Below are 18,928 nucleotides of genomic sequence, written 5' to 3' on the forward strand. Positions count from 1 at the left end.
TATTTATTTATTTGACGTTTGTTTACCGGGAAGGTCTGACTGGGTTTGAAAGAACCCATTTTCAGCAGAGGCCCAGAGAGAAAAAGCTCCAATTACATACAGACATGTACAATCTTTTTGCAGATAATATAAACATTGTGAGACTTACAAACATATACAGAGATGTGAAGAATAAAACTTGATACAGTAAATGTATTTTCAATGTATTTTCCACAAGTGAAAATGATGAGCACCATTTTTACATGGCAAAGAAAGATCTTTGGAAAAGTGTTTCCATTTGATTGTTAAAAAACATTAGGCTGAACTGGAAATGCATTCTTGTGACGTACATTATGTCTTGTACGTAGCCTGTGCTTTCACTATGCTGTCATCTCAGACTTTTGAATTGTTTGATTAAACCTTCCCTAGCTACAGAGGATATAAAATGTATTTAGTTAATAAAAGAAAAAAATAGTTGCATTTCCAACAGGAGAAAGAATTCCTACCTAAACTATAGTGTAATTATCCATTTAGTTTTTAAATACCTGAGCAAGAACATACAACTTACATCACTGTTTATATGAATAAAGAATTTTAATACTGCATAAAATGGCCAAATTGATAATTTTTTTAACATAGGAAGCAATTCGAACAGCATTAATGAAAGCCTGAGGCTTAGCAAGTAATGAGCTTTCAAACTACAGACCTGCTGTGTGTTCTGACCTTCTTGTGGTATTCACCATTGTAAATGACATAAAACTGCTGGCGACCAAAGAAATTACTGTCAAAAGGAAGAGAGTCATTTACTGAGAAGCAAGAAATTATTCCTAAATCTTTTAACAAAGCACACAAAAGCACACGTTAATCTGTAAATGTGCTACAGAATGGCATGTGCTAATCACAATATAATATGTAATAATTCTAACAACTAATTTTTATAAAATGAAATGCCTCTGGGGTATTATTATTAGTAGCATTATCCAAGGATTGATAAATGTGATACCTGCAACACAGGTTGTCATAATTAATTGATTCTAAAGAAAATAGTTTCATTTACAATAGCAATGCTTGACAGAGTTATGTACTTGGAATGAAATGGCAGTGACAGCTACAGTAGAATCATTTCATATGACAAATCAAACACCACAAACATATAGAACAAAATTATTGCAGCATTTATATCACAAATACAAAAAAATGAAGTACAGGTCACTGCTGAAATCTTCTTAGTTGAATCTCCTTTATTAAAAGTAAGCGCTTTCGGAATAATCCTTCATCAGACATAATTCAAAATAACAAAAGCAGCCATATTTAAAACACAGATCATCCAATCACTTACTCCTAAAAGCCCGCCTTTTTTGTAAAGCAGGTTTAATTGGTAAAACATCATTAAGACCAGGTGGTCTATGTGCTCTTAAATCTACTATCCACTTAGATTCAGCTAATGCTGTTCTATGCTGAATGTCCCCCCCCCTCTCATTGGTAGCAATATTTACAATACATCTGAACTTAAAAGTGTGTGTGGGATTAATCTCTATGTGTCTGAATAAAGCATTGCTCACTTGACATGTTCTAATATTACTAATATGCTGCAAAATCCGAACCTTCAGCATGTTATTTGTCATACCTACATAAAAACTTTCACATTGTTCACAATTGGCCATATATACTAAGTGTTTTGTCCTGCAAGTAGCCCTCCCTTTAAATATAAAAGTTTGTGTCTTATCGGGGTGTTTATATTCAGTGTCACTATTAATATATTGACAGGCCTTGCAGTTGCCACAGGGATATGTGCCTGCTCTAATATCTATTGTAGGTCTCCTGTTCAAATATGTCTCCTTACATAGCAGGTCCTTAAGATTGTTGTTTCTCCTATAATTAAACATGGGACGTTCTGCCACTACGTCCTTAAGACTAATATCACTTCTTAGTATATTCCAATTATTTTGAACTATATTACATATGTCTTTAATATTACTACCATACGTAAAAAATATTCTAGGTTGTTCCTTTCTGCTACTACATAATCCTGTATCTATTTGTCTGCCACTAAGGCGGGCTTTTAGGAGTAAGTGATTGGATGATCTGTGTTTTAAATATGGCTGCTTTTGTTATTTTGAATTATGTCTGATGAAGGATTATTCCGAAAGTGCTTACTTTTAATAAAGGAGATTCAACTAAGAAGATTTCAGCAGTGACCTGTACTTCATTTTTGTATTTATCTGGTTTGGTACAACAGGTCTTCAGCATAACTTGTTATCTTTGCTTGAGCATTTATATCACATTCATTTAAAAGTAACATTAGCACAAGATACCAGTCTTGTGTTCTAATAAGAGAAATGGGAATATATGAAGCTAAGGCAATGCAAATGCATGTGTGTGTGTGTGTGTGTGTGTGTGTGTGTGTGTGTGTGTGTGTGTGTGTGTGTGTTTGTGTATGCTTATGTGTCTGTGTTATTTATTTTTATTTATTGTATACAGTAATACATATTTTATGTGCAACATGAGAAGGGTTATGAAGTAAAAGCCACAATTCAGATTAAAATACATCATGTTGTTTATGCAGTCCTGGATATCAGATTACCACATTATGTAAGCAAACCTATGGCTGTTCAGATGTTTGAACTAAAGAAATTGTTTACACACAAGAAGAGAACACAAAAAGGTAAGTGACGCAAAAATGTAAGTATCCTATGATAAGGCTCATTATTACCTTTTTAAAGAAGTGATCCCACAAGCATAGAAATATGACGTGAAAATAAAATTGCCTATTTTGGTGAGGTGTTAGGAAGCTAATCTTCACAGGTGAGGTATATGATTTTTCAAGCCATCCATGAACTTGTTTGTAAATGTAAGGACTGTGACAGGATAAAGATAAAAGATAATGATATATCAGAAGTGTAGTCCGTAATAATAAAGAGGCATTGAAAATGACATTTTGGCATAGATCACATAGCTTGGTTCGTGCAGTACCACACTAGTTGCATATATGTCATTATTTTAATAGCTTTTAGACATTTCTAATAGTAGACATGACCTTTATGTCTGGAAACTTTAACATTTGCACAGCTATAATCAGTGCTCTTGTAATATGTATGATTTCAAGACTATGTAGCCCAGTTGGTACTAATGTAATAAATGACACAACTTACACTCCAGTCATAGATTCATAGCACCTTTCAAACAACAGATTACTTAAAATTATAGTTAAAGTTACAGATGATCCAAAATCACCACTTTCATAAAAATGTGGTAATTAGTAAATCAGTGTATACCCAATCTGATAAAAATAGCACAGTAAAGTCATTTGTTTATTCTCTGATTGCCTACATAATCCGATACGGGGTCACAAGGAAGCTGAAATATATCCTGGTTATAGTGGGAGTAAGGCATAGAATCATAAGGCACACACACAGGCACACACACACACACACACACACACACACACACACACACACACACACACACACACACACACACACACACACACACACACACACACACACACACACACACACACACACACACACACACACACACACACACACACACACAAACCTACACACAATTTTTAAGAGCACCACATTACCTATGGCATTCTTTAGGATGTAGTAGGAAACCACAACAGTTAGGAAAAACCCAGCATGATGCCAAGATGATTTGTGGATTCTACTCGACAAACATACTAGCTGCGAATTGACCTAGACAAGCAAATATTGTGAGGCAGGAGCAATGACGACTGCCCACCAAGACATGCCAACAACAAATTGATGTCCACAAATATGTTTTATTGCAAATAAAATCTAATTAAAATGAATCATTGTAAGAATATACCAGTTTATAATGATCTCACTCTGTTCTTGAGTTCCCTACGGAAAAATAGCAAGTGTGTAAGGTGACTAAGTGTGTGTGTGTGTGTGTGTGTGTGTGTGTGTGTGTGTGTGTGTGTGTGTGTGTGTGTGTGTGTGTGTGTGTGTGTAAATATATAGGAGGATATTAGTACCTCGACAAACATTGAAGAAAAATATTTAAAAATATGACCAAAATGCTAGGAATAAAATAGAAGTTGTTCAAATATATACGTTCAAAGTAGATATCCTCATTATGTTGTGTGAGGGTTAATTCCAGTGTCATTGTTCTTAGTCTACAAATAAAGAAGGAGCACCACTTTATTCATGTAATGAAAGTAGACTAACAAAAAATGTCATACTATGTCTCACATCATGATCCAAATTCAAATTAATTATGGTCTTTTCCACAAGGTATTGGACTAATGTCATAAAATTCAGTTTCATTTGAATAATTTTGTTGCAATGTGTTATCATTTAGGTTATTCATCTCATGCAAACGTTATATGGCAAGCTCTGTGCTTCCTGTTCCAGTGTGTTACATAGGCAAGTGCAATGGTATCACATGATTTGTTTTGGTATTTTTTTAAATGAAGGGTCCCCCTTTACAAATACGTACAATCAATCACATCACATTCAAGTATGTAATAGGTAGGTCACTTAGGTGACATCAGAAGTTCACAGAGACAGGTTTTCTGTGGTACACGGTTTCATAGGCTTTGCCATTCACATCTCCTCACATCAGTTTCCCACTATAGGTAACGTCTTCGCTATTATATTGTGTTTTTGATAAAGTGTTTACATGTTATAGTAGCTAGGATCTTCCATATTTCAGTAAATTATATGCGATTGCAAATAGAATCTCTCTGTCAAATGGAACTTTATATAAATTTATCAGATATTAATATTTCTGACTTCTCTTGGAAGTCAGGTTTATCTTATCCAAAAGAAAGTTAGATTGAGAGGATAAGACATCTATAAGAGTACTGGAGAGGGGCTTGTCATATGGGGGGCGGGGCAAGGATTTAATACAAGGAAGGTAATTAGAATCAGTTACTAGGAAGCTGGAAGCATGAGTAGATTATGACTGAGTCAGCAGGAATTAACCAGAACAGACAGTGGTGGATTAAGTGTACCATTGGCTCCATGCTGCTTTCAATCTATAGGACCCCTACCACTATTTTTTAGGACCAAACGTATGCAATTATATATCATAACAGGTATGCATTGGATATCTAGATGTAAAGCACATGATATCACTACATATATTCACTGGAAGTATACCTATCTATAGCACTATGGTACAGGGCAATAAACCCACAATGTGACATGCATAGGTGCAAAGATGACCTACAACTCCATACCTCAGTGCCCAGGGAGAAAGACAAAAGGATTCGGGTGCAAGGGGATAAAGTCGTGAACTATTTATAATAATTAGTAATGCTGACTTAAGAAGAAGACATTCTAAAATGATTTGGATTAAAATGCTTTTACTTGTTTCTATCATGTACTTGCTGTAGCTGTCCTCTCTTTTTCAAGCACTCATTCATTATGGGACAAATGCACAGTACTGTGAGTCAAAATCAAGAATGTGTCTGACTGTAAGGAATGTTTGAGAGGATCCTTGCAACGCAGCTCCACCCAATAGCTCTTCTAGCCCTTTGAGTGCTAGTAGGGTACTTATAATACTCAGAAGGGTCATAAGGAGATGCTAATGCTGTAAGTCTACACATTTTTGAAGAGTTTACATATGTATACACAGTGAGTCTAAAACTCTCAGTCTGTTGTTAAAGGCTCCACAATACCTTCTGCCAATAGTCAAGAAGATTTCAGCACTTCTTACAATGGAGAGTAATTTTCAAAATTGCTGTGACAAATGTGCAAAAAATTGGACAAGACTAAGTTCATGATAATTAAGTATAAAAGACCTAGTTTTAGAATTGCACTATTGGCAACAAGCAATGGACTAAATATTTCAGAGAATTTTAATTCTCGCTATTTATTTTCCTGCTGAAAAGGGGAAAAGGGTGAAGAACAACTAATGACCTTAACAAAGGTTCTGCACAGACTGGAGGAGTATGAATCAATGTAAGTGGAGACATGTGCATTTTTCATGAGGAAAGGTCAATTCTACCTAATCAATACTCCTCAATTCAGACCTGCAGATCAAAACATAAATAAATAAAAAAAAAGCTTTTCTGACAAGAAAAAAATAATATATTTTTTTTCTGGTTTAAACTATAGCAGACAGCTTGCTACAAATACATTGTAATGATCATCCCTCCTAACAAATTGTGCTTCCCCCTTGATATGCTTCTGACTGAGCATGCAGTGGACATACATGTACAACACAATCCTCAAGACAGACTAGAGGTTGTGCTAAAAGCCACAATTATTAAGGCCATTTCTATAACTATTGAATTGTTACCATGAGTTCCCATGGAACATCTTAACCTATTTCTAAAAAGAAATATGAAAAAGTATTATTCTCAGTATATATGCATTGAGCCCTCCAAGCTGAGGTGTCTGCACTGTTGAATTGAGTACAACACTTCTATTTGGATGGATCTAACTAAACATGTCAAACAATTAAAAAGACCCAAAAGGCTCAGCCAAAATATTTCAATCCTAAAGTCCCTGAGCTACCAAGAAAGACTGGATGCTCTATCCCTCTATTCAGTGTATATAGACTTTTGAAGAATGAGATCTCTGATTCATATACCTTGCTATTAGAGACCAGTTTGTATTGGACTCCTGCATCTCTACAAGTCCAATATCTCTACCAATATTAGAACTAGGAATATAAATCTCCATCAACAGGTAAATGAAACATAGTGGAAGACAGGTTTATAATCCAGCATCTCCCAAATCTCTTGAATAATCTTCTCCTGTATGTTAGGCAGTATGACTCACTATCTTCCATTAAACATAACATAGAAGACTGGATGGGTAGCCACAGATTTATTCGGGAGTAATTGGTGTCATCCTCCTGGAGAAAGGACACGTGATATGAGTGATGCTATTGGCAATGCATGAATGATCATAAGACATAGTGGCCATGGAATATTTATGAAATTTATGAAATCCTTGTCAAATTACCTTTGTACAACTTTCAGCAAATTACACTACACTATGTAAACACTGAATATACCAAGCTTATAGTCTTGCAGGGCTATTTAAATTGTAGCCAACCTTAGCTTGAGATCACTTCTAATGATTACAGCATCATTAATGCCTGATGTTTAAATAGTATTTAACTTTAATTACCACTCCAACTCTTTCCTTACTAGCAAAGTCTCTGGTTACCCTATCTGATGTCAGACTTACAGCTATCTATATGAATGTAATTTTATAAAACATGATATACACATTTATCTAAAAACTGTACTGTATGCTTATTAGTGCCCGCTGTTTTTGCTCTCAAAATTGCACTGCACGTGTAACTTGATAATATAAATATTTCTGGAAATATTTTTTATTTTCCAAAATTACCTTTAGCTCCTTCTTATCAGTACTTTAATCAAACAATCACCCAATCTGCCACTTTGGCCATTATAAGGTCACATAAGATTGTATTTTCCCTTGCCACCCCACAATGCCCTTTCTCAAGTTTTTGACTAATTCCTGAAACTTTTCAAGCAGAAGTGCCTCTTGCAAAGAGGAGCTACTCTTGTCATCACCATTTGTTTTGCTATGCCTTCATGCTCACTACAGGGTAAAAGATTAATTAATACATGGAGACCAGGGATGTGATATAGTCTAATAGAAGTTACTACCATAAAGACGTGCCCGGCTGATAAGGTCCTCATAAGTACCTGAATTTATATTGCTACCACACATGCCACACTTTATGTTTAGACTAAATTGTTCACTAGTTTAATCTGAAAGGGAAATGTATGTTAGTAAAGCTTAAAACATGCTGAGTTCAACTAAGCATCATTAGGTACCCCCATTCCAAATCCTAAGACAACTCTTAACTTACAGTTATTCTAATAACAAAAACTGCAATAGTAAATACAGTGCTACTAACCATCATGCATGGTAGAATGCATTATTAATTTTGTATGCATGTTAGAAAATTATCAACAAAGCCTTAATACATCCAGTTTGAAGCAGGTATATCCTTGGTTTTATGTTATTAAAAGCTTGCTAAAAGAGTTGTTGCAATTTATTTATTTAGTACTTTATTGGCGTTTGTTTACCAGGAAGTTTGATTGGGTCTAGAGTACCCATTTTCAATGAATGCCCAGGGATAAAAGCTCTTAATAAATAGTTTTAATAGTGAACAGTGAAAATTTTTGAAGTATTAAACAATTTTACAGATCACCTAATACATTTTTAGGAAATATAATTGCATTATTAAAACATAAATTAAAGGCCAAAGCAGGAAAGCTCCAAATACACTTTTTTTTAATTTAAGTATTAAAATGGAGTAATAATACATTTATATGTAGGAATGGATACATTATTAAAGGAACTAAGAAAAATATATAAGACAGTAGGTGATATATATTTACTCATAGCTTAGTACCAGTTTAAATGTTTGAGAAAAAGAAAAGAAATGAGAGAAAGATAAGTATAATGAGAAAGTGGACAGCGGTAGTTTATTAATAGACAGGTGTAATAGAACATGGATGATACTAATAAAGTATATAAAAAAGTAGGACAAGTGAAAAGTAAGACAAAAGTTATAGTAAGGTAATAGATGGGGAGAATTTAGGATATATGGTAGCAAGAGAAGTTAAAACAGATGCCATAAACAGTATATAGTTTATTTGTTTTTTTCTTGTTATTATACTGTTAAATTATTGTGTTATAAAATGAATAAAACTTTTTGGAAAAAAAACAGGTGTCATAAGATAAAGGAAGGTGACTAACTTTAGTTTTGTTTAGAAAAAGGAAAGATCCATAATTTGGCTAGAAATTCCTTTAGTGTGTGTTTACAAGCTAATGGGTTATAGGTGCTCGGATATTTATTGGTAGAATATTCCATGTTTTGGCTACTGCATAAGACTAAAGGCTTTGCCCTGCTGATTTATTAGTTTTATACACAGGAAGAAATTGTTTGCTGTCTGATTTAAGGGATCTTTTAGGTAGGTAGAAATGGAGGATGGGTTTGAATGCTGGATAGTAGGGTTATATATGATTTTTGGGTAGTAATGAGTTGCAAAAAGATGATAGTGAGAGAGTTCAAGTCATTTCAGAGATTGTAGGGCAGTACAATGATGGGTATAGTAAGTTAAACTGGTTGTTAATTTAGAAATTTTGTTATAACATGATTCAAGCTTTGTTTTTAGTGAGATGTAGATATTGGCGAAAATAAGACCTCCATAAAGTAGTGAAGGTAAGAAATATTTAGTGGCAAGGGTAGTTTGGAAGATACATTTAAAACATTTTGTACCATTATAGGATACCCAATTTCTGATGAGTTTGTTGATGTTCTTCTGGATATGAAGTCACGCCTAAGAGTTTAGTATAGGGGACAATTTCAATTTCTGTGTTATTCTGGCAAAGAATGTTGAACTTTATCTGGTATAAGCATTTTAGGTCTAAAGAGAAGAAATGTTGTTTTCTTAAGGTTAAGTAGCAACTGGGAAGTATCAAATCAGGATTTGATAGATGTGAAACCCTCTTGGGTTATTTGCTGAAGGTGTGATAGACTATTTGAGGAACAGATAATGGCAGAGTCATTTGCATAATGAAGTAGAGAGCTATAGCATGAAGAAGTATAGAGGTTGTTGATGAAAACATTAAAATGAGGTGGACTTAAGATCGATTCTAAGGGAACTCTAGTGATATTTGATAAATATGATGAGAGGGACACTTCATTTTACTGACTGAAGTCTGTTCGATAGCTAACAACAAAACCATTGGATAGATGGATGGGAAATGCCAAGGTTAGTGAGTTGTTGAAGAAGTTTAGAGTGTGAAACAGTACTAAATGTCTTTGACAGTTCAAGAAATAGTGCTGAGACTAGCTTTGCAGAGTCTCTTGCAGTTTTGACAGTGTCCAGAAAAGAGAGCAAGACAGTTGCTGTACTATGGGCTGGTCCTAAACCATGTTGAGTTGACATTATTTTTGCTTTTGCAGTAGATACTCAAGTAATCATTTATATACTAATTTTCCAGAAGTTTGGGGAGAAGGAATAGGATAGCAATAGGATGACAGTTACATCAGTGGATTTGCCCCCTTTGTGAAGAGGAATGTTGAACGTCTTTTTCCAGTGAGCTGGAACATAGGATACTGAGACAGATGTATTGATAAGTATGCTAATGGAATAGGCTACAGACTCTGTAGGAATGTTTATGTATTCACTTGGATGATTTTCTGCAGAAGTAGAACAGGATTTGAGTTTGAGTATCAGTTTTTTTATGAGGCTGGTTGAAACAAGCTATAGTGTGAAGTTAGAACAATTAGTAAAGTTTGATTGGAGTCAGATGAGAGGGAAGACGTGTGAAATTAGTGTTACATTGAGAAACAAGTATAAAGGAAGCAAAGTTTTGTGGATTAATGGGAGGGGAAGAAAGTTTTTGAGCTAAGATTGGCTATGCTGTCAATAAAGTAAGTATTAAATATATTGGCAGTTTGCAGGACAAATTTATCAGGGCAAGGAGCAGGTTCTTTTATTTATCCTGGATTCAGTAATGAGGAAATAGTTGCCAGAGTTTCTCAGAGGTATTTCTGTGATTAGTTTGTAGTTGAGTATAGAAGAATTTTGTATCCTTGGTTACTTCTTTTCAAGCCAGATTTTAGAGTTGCCTAAAGTTTTGAAATAGAGTGTTAATCTTATTCTTAGGCCAATCCTTCCATGCTTAATCCCTGTCAGACGTAAGTTGTTTACTACATTTGATAGCCTTGGGGCATGGTTGGATATGGTACTTTTTAAAATTTATTTATTTATTTATTTATTTATTTTGCAAATGGGGATAATACTGTTCAGAGTATCTAGAAAGGACTAATTCATATCTTTTAATATGTCAGTGAAAGACTAGTGGTTGAAGTTAGGTTATGAGCAATTCTGTACTGAATATTAGGCAGTATACAGCTATTTGTACATTTACTGGGGTCTGCTATAAGAGTACAGTCAACAACAGAGCCATAGTTGGTATTTTTGTCATATCTAGCCAGAAAAAAGATAACTTGAGAGAATCCAAAAAGGGTAATGCTCATAGTAGGGAAATCCAGTGTTAAATTATTCCAGTTAATATTAATATCACCTAGTATAATAGCTTTATTGGGAATGGTACTGGATATCCAGGAGAGGATATATTTGACAACTGGCATATTGTGACCTGGGGGAATGTACAGCAAAGTTATACATGTGCTTTTAGTGTTGTTTAGTTTTAAAAAGATGAAATACAAAAAGATCACAGACTCCTTGCTCCAGCAAACCAAGTTAACAAATCGCTCCAGCGAAAAACTTATCAAAGTCAGATGATCATTTCTGCACTGACAAATTTGTCAATGGGATTTGAATAGGTTGTAAAGTTGTAGTCATTGAAGTAAAATAATGCAATACCTCCTGCTTTGTTTATGTAATCTGTCTACCTCAATTATACTGTAATCTGGAGTCGAATTTTGGAGTGTTTTATAGTTGGTTTGAACTAGGTTTCTGTGTCGGCTAACATATCTGAGGAGTGTTGAGATATCCAGGCATGAACTTCGGCAAACTTATTACAAAAAGCTACATAGATTTAATGTAAGTTTTAATATCTTAATATGGTGCATGGTAGTTGGAGTTAAGGTGGGACCGTGATTGGGGTTGATGTCACCTGATTGAGTGATGAGAGAGATGTAGATAGAGTAGACTTCATTTGTGATAGGATTGCTAGTGATTGAAGTCTATATCTTGAATGTTTTGGTTTTAGGATAAATATGTAGATTTTCAGCTTTAGAGAATTAGGGAATTTGCGAAGGTTATATTGACGAGGCTGGGAGAGATGTCAGAGTAACTTGTACTTGTACTTGTAATTGTGATAGTAAAAATGCCTGTACACATGCAGTTCTTGGTCGATTTCAGTGATAATGTGTGTAAATATTAGCAGGAAAGTAATAAGGGAGAAAATAGAAAATGAGGAAAGTGGCAATGTGGTTACTGTGCAGTAAGCTATTATAATGGTGTTAATATATATCCAAATGGGGATACTATACAGACAAGGGATGGAGGGTTAAGTGAAGGGGTGAGTAAGGTAGTGACTCTGTAGGATGGTAAGTAAATGCAGATTATAACAAGTACAGAGGACTATTTCTTTGAAGCTGTAATAAGATATCAATGGAAATTGAATGCGATTGAATAAAATGTAGTAGGGATGGGGTTTAATGTATGTGAGGTAGAGAAATAGGGGTGGAGATAGGGAAATATAAAGCCAGTTGATGAGGGGTGGGTGGGAATTGGGGTTAGGGTAGTGGAGCAAAGTGAGCCCACACACAGCGAGGATAACGAGAATGAGCTGCATCTTGTAGCCAAGGTAAAGTTGTAAGAAGAACAATCAGTTGTTTGGAATTTGTGCTCCTTACTGAAGCTTTACTGGTCAGTTTGAATTGAAGAAGCACTAGTGTATTCAATCCAATTAACTCTAAAAGGTAAACTTAGAGTTTTGTACAGTTTATAAAGCGTGTATTTTAATGTAGAAATAGAAGCAAGTTTAATCTAGTAAGGCAGAAATTGTTTCATATTATGGAACAAGGATATAGTATGTAATAATAAAAGTCAGAAATGATATGGTGGACAGTTTCTGTAATTAAGAGGGTAAGAGGGATTTATAGAAACTTAGTTAGCTAACAGGGGACAATTACTATGGATAAACTTCCTAGCTAGCTAGTCTAAGTCATTTAACTACAATCCAGTGATTTATGCATGCCAAGTAAGTATCTTTAAAGGTTATATTGTGAGTATATATTAGCAATAAAAAATGTCAGTTATTACTGAAACAATGAAATCATGGTTGTTGCAAGATGTTTGCTAATTTACCTGCAGCACAGGGGACTCCACTGTTATTACTGTTAGTCATACCATACAAAGGAGAGTTTTTTATAAGTTATAATAAGTTGCTCAGCCAGCAGGGCAAAAGGATTGTGGCACTGTCAAGTGCAATACCATTGGAGTGTATATGGTTAGACTCTTATGGTTACCCCATTGGGAGTAGCTGCTATAGCAATATTATTATGTCTATGAGTTGCATGCCATTGGGGAGATGACCATTTACATTTGGGTACCATGTATGGACTGCTATGTCTATGCAGTGGGATAAGACTGCATTAAGTGTTTTACTCTGTTGTGTACCAGGTTTTATAAAGTCAGAGGGATCTGGGCACACCATTCTATGGTGTAGCAGTCCTGCTGATTGATTCCCAGTGTTTATAAATAGACTCAGAGGTTCATAGACATATACTAGGGTAACTAACACTCTAAAATCACTGTATCAGATGGGAAGAGGGATACTCCAAGGTAATTTAACCATGGATATGGTAGGTATTATTCCATCTGGCACATATATCTCATACTTCTGTGGACTGCAACTGTATTTTTACTACTTCAATAGGCACTCCTACAGAGCTTTATGGATATTACCAAACATTTCCTTTCAAAAAAATGTAAAAAAAGGAACGTCTGAACTGAAGTTCAGAATGAAAAACAAAATGCCATTTTATTAACTCAGTTTGCACTTACTATGTTCCTTGGCCAAGGTATCTAAATGGATAAAGTGAACAAAAGTATGGTACTTTTTATTAAAGACATAATAAGTAAGAGCCTCTGTTATATATAGTATGTTCTTGATAACTGTTACTTGAAAGAAATAATTAATATCGCTGTTCATATTATTATCATATAACATTTTATATTCAAGATGTGCTACAGTTAAAATCCACAATGCATCGTGATGGAAGGAAAATATTTTAAGTGACCTATATTTCTCTTAGAGTAACATTCTCTTAACTATTTTTAGAGATGAGAGCAAATAGTATATTCTTTTTTTTTGTTTAGAACTCCATTGCAGTAGCATTGTAATTCACACTGACAAAACTATGCTGTGGGGCTTTATTAAATTTAATTAATGTTGCATGAACTAGTGTATGCTTATAACAAATGTTATTACATTCTTTGTTAAAATAGTTCAAGCCCCAGAAGCAGATGAAATTAATTAATTTCCAAGCCAAGCTCTTTCTGAATATATCAAAAATGTTTTATCATTTGCATCTTGTTATACCATAAAGATATCTTAAAATATGTTATTTTTTCCAGTTACTGTAATTCATATGGTTGATAAGTATTACTCTAGCCAGTACAATATGTTATGTGAAAATATTTGGTACACTTTACATTAAATGATCAGTGATAAAAGAACTGTGCAATTATTTTAGTAGTTTCAGTAAAATCATACATTGGATGAGGAAGTTGATAGAAATGTTACATAAAGACTAGAGCTTAAATGGTAAGCAGGTTATGCAGAAAACAGAGGGTATAATTACATGAAGCCAAACTAAAATCTGATTCCTGTCTGATGAAGCAAGATAGCAGAAATGAACTATGGCTAAATGAAGGCAGGTCATATTTATCTTTATTGTACTGCTGTGTTACCTCGTGCATGCTTTTTTTTTGCCTAAAATGGTGAACTACCTAAAAAGGTGATTGGCATGGAACTTGCATTCTCTATATACGCAAGAAATGCAATATAAAGTGCATTGATTAGTCATGTTTAATCAATTATTATCAAACTTTTAGTGTATAGTGAAGGTTTTGGTGCTTAAGTCTGTCTAAGAAAAGATGTTAAAATGTGGCAACCTACAAGCACTGGCATGCTTGTCTTGGCTAGACTCTGCTAACTATATATACTAAAAGAAAAACCTGGGAATGTCTTGCAGTTTGTGATATACGTTGTATCGGCTATTTCAAAGAGGGAGACTCATACAGATGGAGAAAGTAGGGTGAAGAAACATCCATAATTCAGTTAGCACTGCACATTGGTGCTTCAGTAGTGATATATTACTGTGCAATGTGAAGGCAGTCAATGCACAGCTTGTACAGCAATGACCTAATTAACAGGAATACTAGGAGAGCTACTGAGGTTCAGAGACAGCTGCACTACCTAACAGCACTATCTCTTGAGATAGAAATCTTAGAGGGGTTAGAGGTATAGATACAATGTTAGTTAATCCCTTTATCTCCCTGGACTATAAGGGAAAGGATGGGGGTCATTTTGCCTAAAAAATTGCCTATGAAATGGAAACATGGGGACTTAAGCACTTGTGTGCTAACAACAAACAGAATAACATGCCTGCATTTGTGTTAATAGTCAAAAAACAGTCTTAAGTGCACAAAAAGGGGTGTCCATAATAATGGCTGAAGAGCCCCCAAGATTTCTCCAATTTTTATGTATTTTTTCTCATCCATCATATATCTCTCCCTTCTCTCCCCACCTGGATCAGGGCCTCTTTGAAGTCATTCTACTTTGTAGTGCTATTTTTCTAATTACAGACCTCTTTTATAGGTCTTTATTTTATATCCTGCATTCTTACCCTCATCTCTGTACTTCACTTTTCTCACGTAATGATGGAACTGAGCTCCTGCATATTGTACCTTTCATTGGACTACATTCCATCACACACATCTCTGTCCTTTTAGTGGTGTTTGTTTTCCTTTTACCCAGGGAAAGTTCTGAGGCACAAAGGCATAACTAACCACAGTATGATATTCTCACTTAAACATCACATTATTGATAGGGATTGCAGTGCACCTTACTCAGAATGGGGTCCTCATTGCTTCACATCCCATTGGTTCCCCAAGATGTTTACAATCCTTAATTGGATATGGGAAGAAGGGATATGTATTGGTTGCCTGCAACTCTTGCTCCTACATGCCCTCTGTTCTTTGGCTGTAGAATTTATAAGTGTAGTTGAATTTTTATACTTAACTAAAAAACTAATATGAGCCTGAAGACGTATTTCACTCAGGATGAAATCAGTTTTATTAAAATGATTTTGTTACGTTCCACTGTGCATAAGGTCAGGCAATAAAAGAGGGAGAGGACAACATTGGACACCCACAATATCGAACAAATGCTAACAGAAGCACTAACAAAAGAAATGCTGGCATTTGTATGTGGGAGATTGTGCAACAGCAAGGGCAGAGATTTACCCTTCCCTTGCTGCAGTATGATCTCAGTATTGGCATATATAATTTGCAGTAGGTGAGGGGGGGCTGGATGGGGGCCACTAAGCATAAAACATGTGTAAATATGTAAGAAAGTCTTTTTTAAAATGTTAACAGTTTATACTTCTGCACTTTTGCATTATTATAATTTTTATATAAAAATATAAAAATATATATAAAAATGTGCTACTTTTATATGTATATTGTAATGGTATGCATGTTTAATGTTGGACTTATTTAATTATTTGTTTCATTATTCATGAGATTTGGCATGTTTGAAATATGATTTGCTAATTCCTAGACCAATGAATTCAAACTGTGGGCTATTTAAGCCTGAAAGTTCATATTTTAACTGTTCTGATGAAGTCATACTGTTTGATGAAAGCGCTTAACTATTTGTGTATTTTTGTATTAATAAATCCTATCTGTGGACTCGCAACGTTGTGCTACTACTTCTTACTGGTTATACTTCAGCACTTCAACACCATCTGGTTGGACTTTTTTTTTAATCATTTAAGTAGTCACAGTCTCAATCCAGTTAACTCATTATATCCGAGTGACACCTCCAGGTGCATCTGCAGTTAACTCCCACTGATGCCTCTAGGCATCAAATATTGCTTGCTCATATTTGCTTCAATAATTCTAAAACTATGCTATGTGCAAGGTTTTAAAAGATTTCATCTTAAAGCTTACACAATAGCAAACACAACTGCCATTAATATTTGACCTCTGTCTAGTGCAGGTAAATAAATATTAACTGTTGTTTTTATGATATTCATTTATATAGATAGAATTTTCAAATTGTTCTAAATATTTCAACAACCAAGTAACACAGACAGACCTCCTTTGCCTCATATGAAAGCTTTCAGCTATATGAATAAAATGCTGCTAACATTATGTGAAAAACTTGATTGGTTGCTGAGATATTGTAAATTGTTTACAAAATATTACAAATGTAAGTTACTGTGTTTACTGTTACTTATAAAAGTCAGCTAAAACCTAGAATCTAAAGAATACTACCATTACAAAAATAGTTTGTGCTATAGAGTTTATCATTTGTCCTGGTCCCCTTCAATAAACACATCATACCGAATGACGTTTGATGACCTTTATTAAACTTCCATAAACATAATGTTCTTAAACCATATTTATTAATTACAGCTGAAACATAGTATAGCTGATTTTAATCACAGCATAAACATCCATGTAATGTTAATCAGGACAGGGTAACCTCATTCATCCTGAGCCAGTAAACAGTGTCCATACCTCCATTCGCTTACTTTACTTATGCAGCAGTGCACCACGACTGACTGCATTTACCATTTATTGAATTACACATCCATCCAAATAAGCAGTGTCCTTACCTCCACTCACTTATTTTATTTATCAAGCAGCCTCCAACTGCTCACTTTCCTTTCCCATCTCATTGAAATGAACATCCAACACCAGAGGGAGAACAGAAGAGGGCAAGTCTGTCCCTCTTCTCTGCCCACCAGCCTGACCAGGCTGTTCCCCCTCACTCTTACCAAAATTTCCAACAACCTAACCACCCATAAAAAGGGGGACTAAGCCAAACATCATTTGGTGTACAGTACACTATCCACTGTAAGCCAAACTAGATCCCTGTCATCAACCCAAAACCCTGTCATATAAGTACCAAAAACCACCAGTTGACTAAACGGTTAAAATAATCCAATGATCCCTCTGCAATACTAAAATAACCATAACTTTGTATAACTGCTATATATTAAGTAAATTCTCATTTACTCTAACTACCAGTATTGATGCCACAATGAGTCCCAGAACATTACCTGACAAAGCCAACTCCAAAACATCAAACCCAATGCCATGTGAAACAACGCAGGGGCAATTACATACCACCATGCCCAACTGTAACCCTGTGTTTCTAGTGCTTAGTCAGACACTCTGCTTGTGCTGTGCTGATGAGGTCATAACAAGGCCAGAATATGCATAACCACAGCTATTGGGGTTTGGCTTTATTGGCCTGAAATTGTCTATTAAAACGACGAAACAATTAGCTGAAACACCTGATGTTCATAAGGATCATTTGCATATATCCCATGTGCCTCTGATACAAGATGTTTGGGAAGTCACTCAGTGGAAGTTCTAGCTTTGCTGGAGTTTTCATTTTAAATCTTTCCCACCAAAATTCTTCCCATAGACTGCTATAATATGCATTAAACCAATCTAACAAATGCCCTATCATATGTTTTACTTATAAAAGGTGGCCCAAACTCCTGCCGCAAGCTTTTAACCTTAACGGAACCTGACACACCTACAGCAAACACAAACCACACAACCCATACCCTTGACATAGTAAGCAATTGAAAGTAAGCCCTAATCCCCAACACTCCCAGTAATCTACTCCAAATTAAATTAAAACTGCAAATAATCAACATCCCTCTCAATTGTCCCTCCTTCCTGCCATCCAAGTCCCAAACAACCTCCAAAATGTTGCCGCTCAACCCAAACCCTCCTCTAACATTTGTAAACCAGTGCAAATCCCCATGACCAAACCTATCCATCTGGCCCAAGAACCAACTCAGTGAATTTCTCTGAAGGCAACACCAAGGTGAATGCACCAATTTATTAATTCCCCCCAAAGCAACTTGATTAAACTAGCTGACATGCAACGTCAGTAACCCAAAAAGCTGAAGAACATCCTTAATCCACTGCTTGGCCCCTACAACCCCTCGGACCTTTATTTTCCTTTGTTACCTTTACATCTGTTAAAGAAGAAAATATGCCCTACATCTGCAAGGAATCCCAAAGAATGCCTTCCATAAGCCTTCTAACTTCTGCTTAGCTATAAATTGTCCAGTTCCAAACACGTCCCCCAAATTCCTCACATATCCCCAACACACCCACAGACGTGGAATGCTCCATCAAACCCTACCTAGTTCTAATAGTCCTACATATATAACCATG

Source organism: Protopterus annectens, chromosome 6.part0 (assembly GCF_019279795.1).
Source record: "Protopterus annectens isolate FY-2018-M chromosome 6.part0, PAN1.0, whole genome shotgun sequence".
In the NCBI taxonomy this organism is placed as follows: domain Eukaryota; kingdom Metazoa; phylum Chordata; order Ceratodontiformes; family Protopteridae; genus Protopterus; species Protopterus annectens.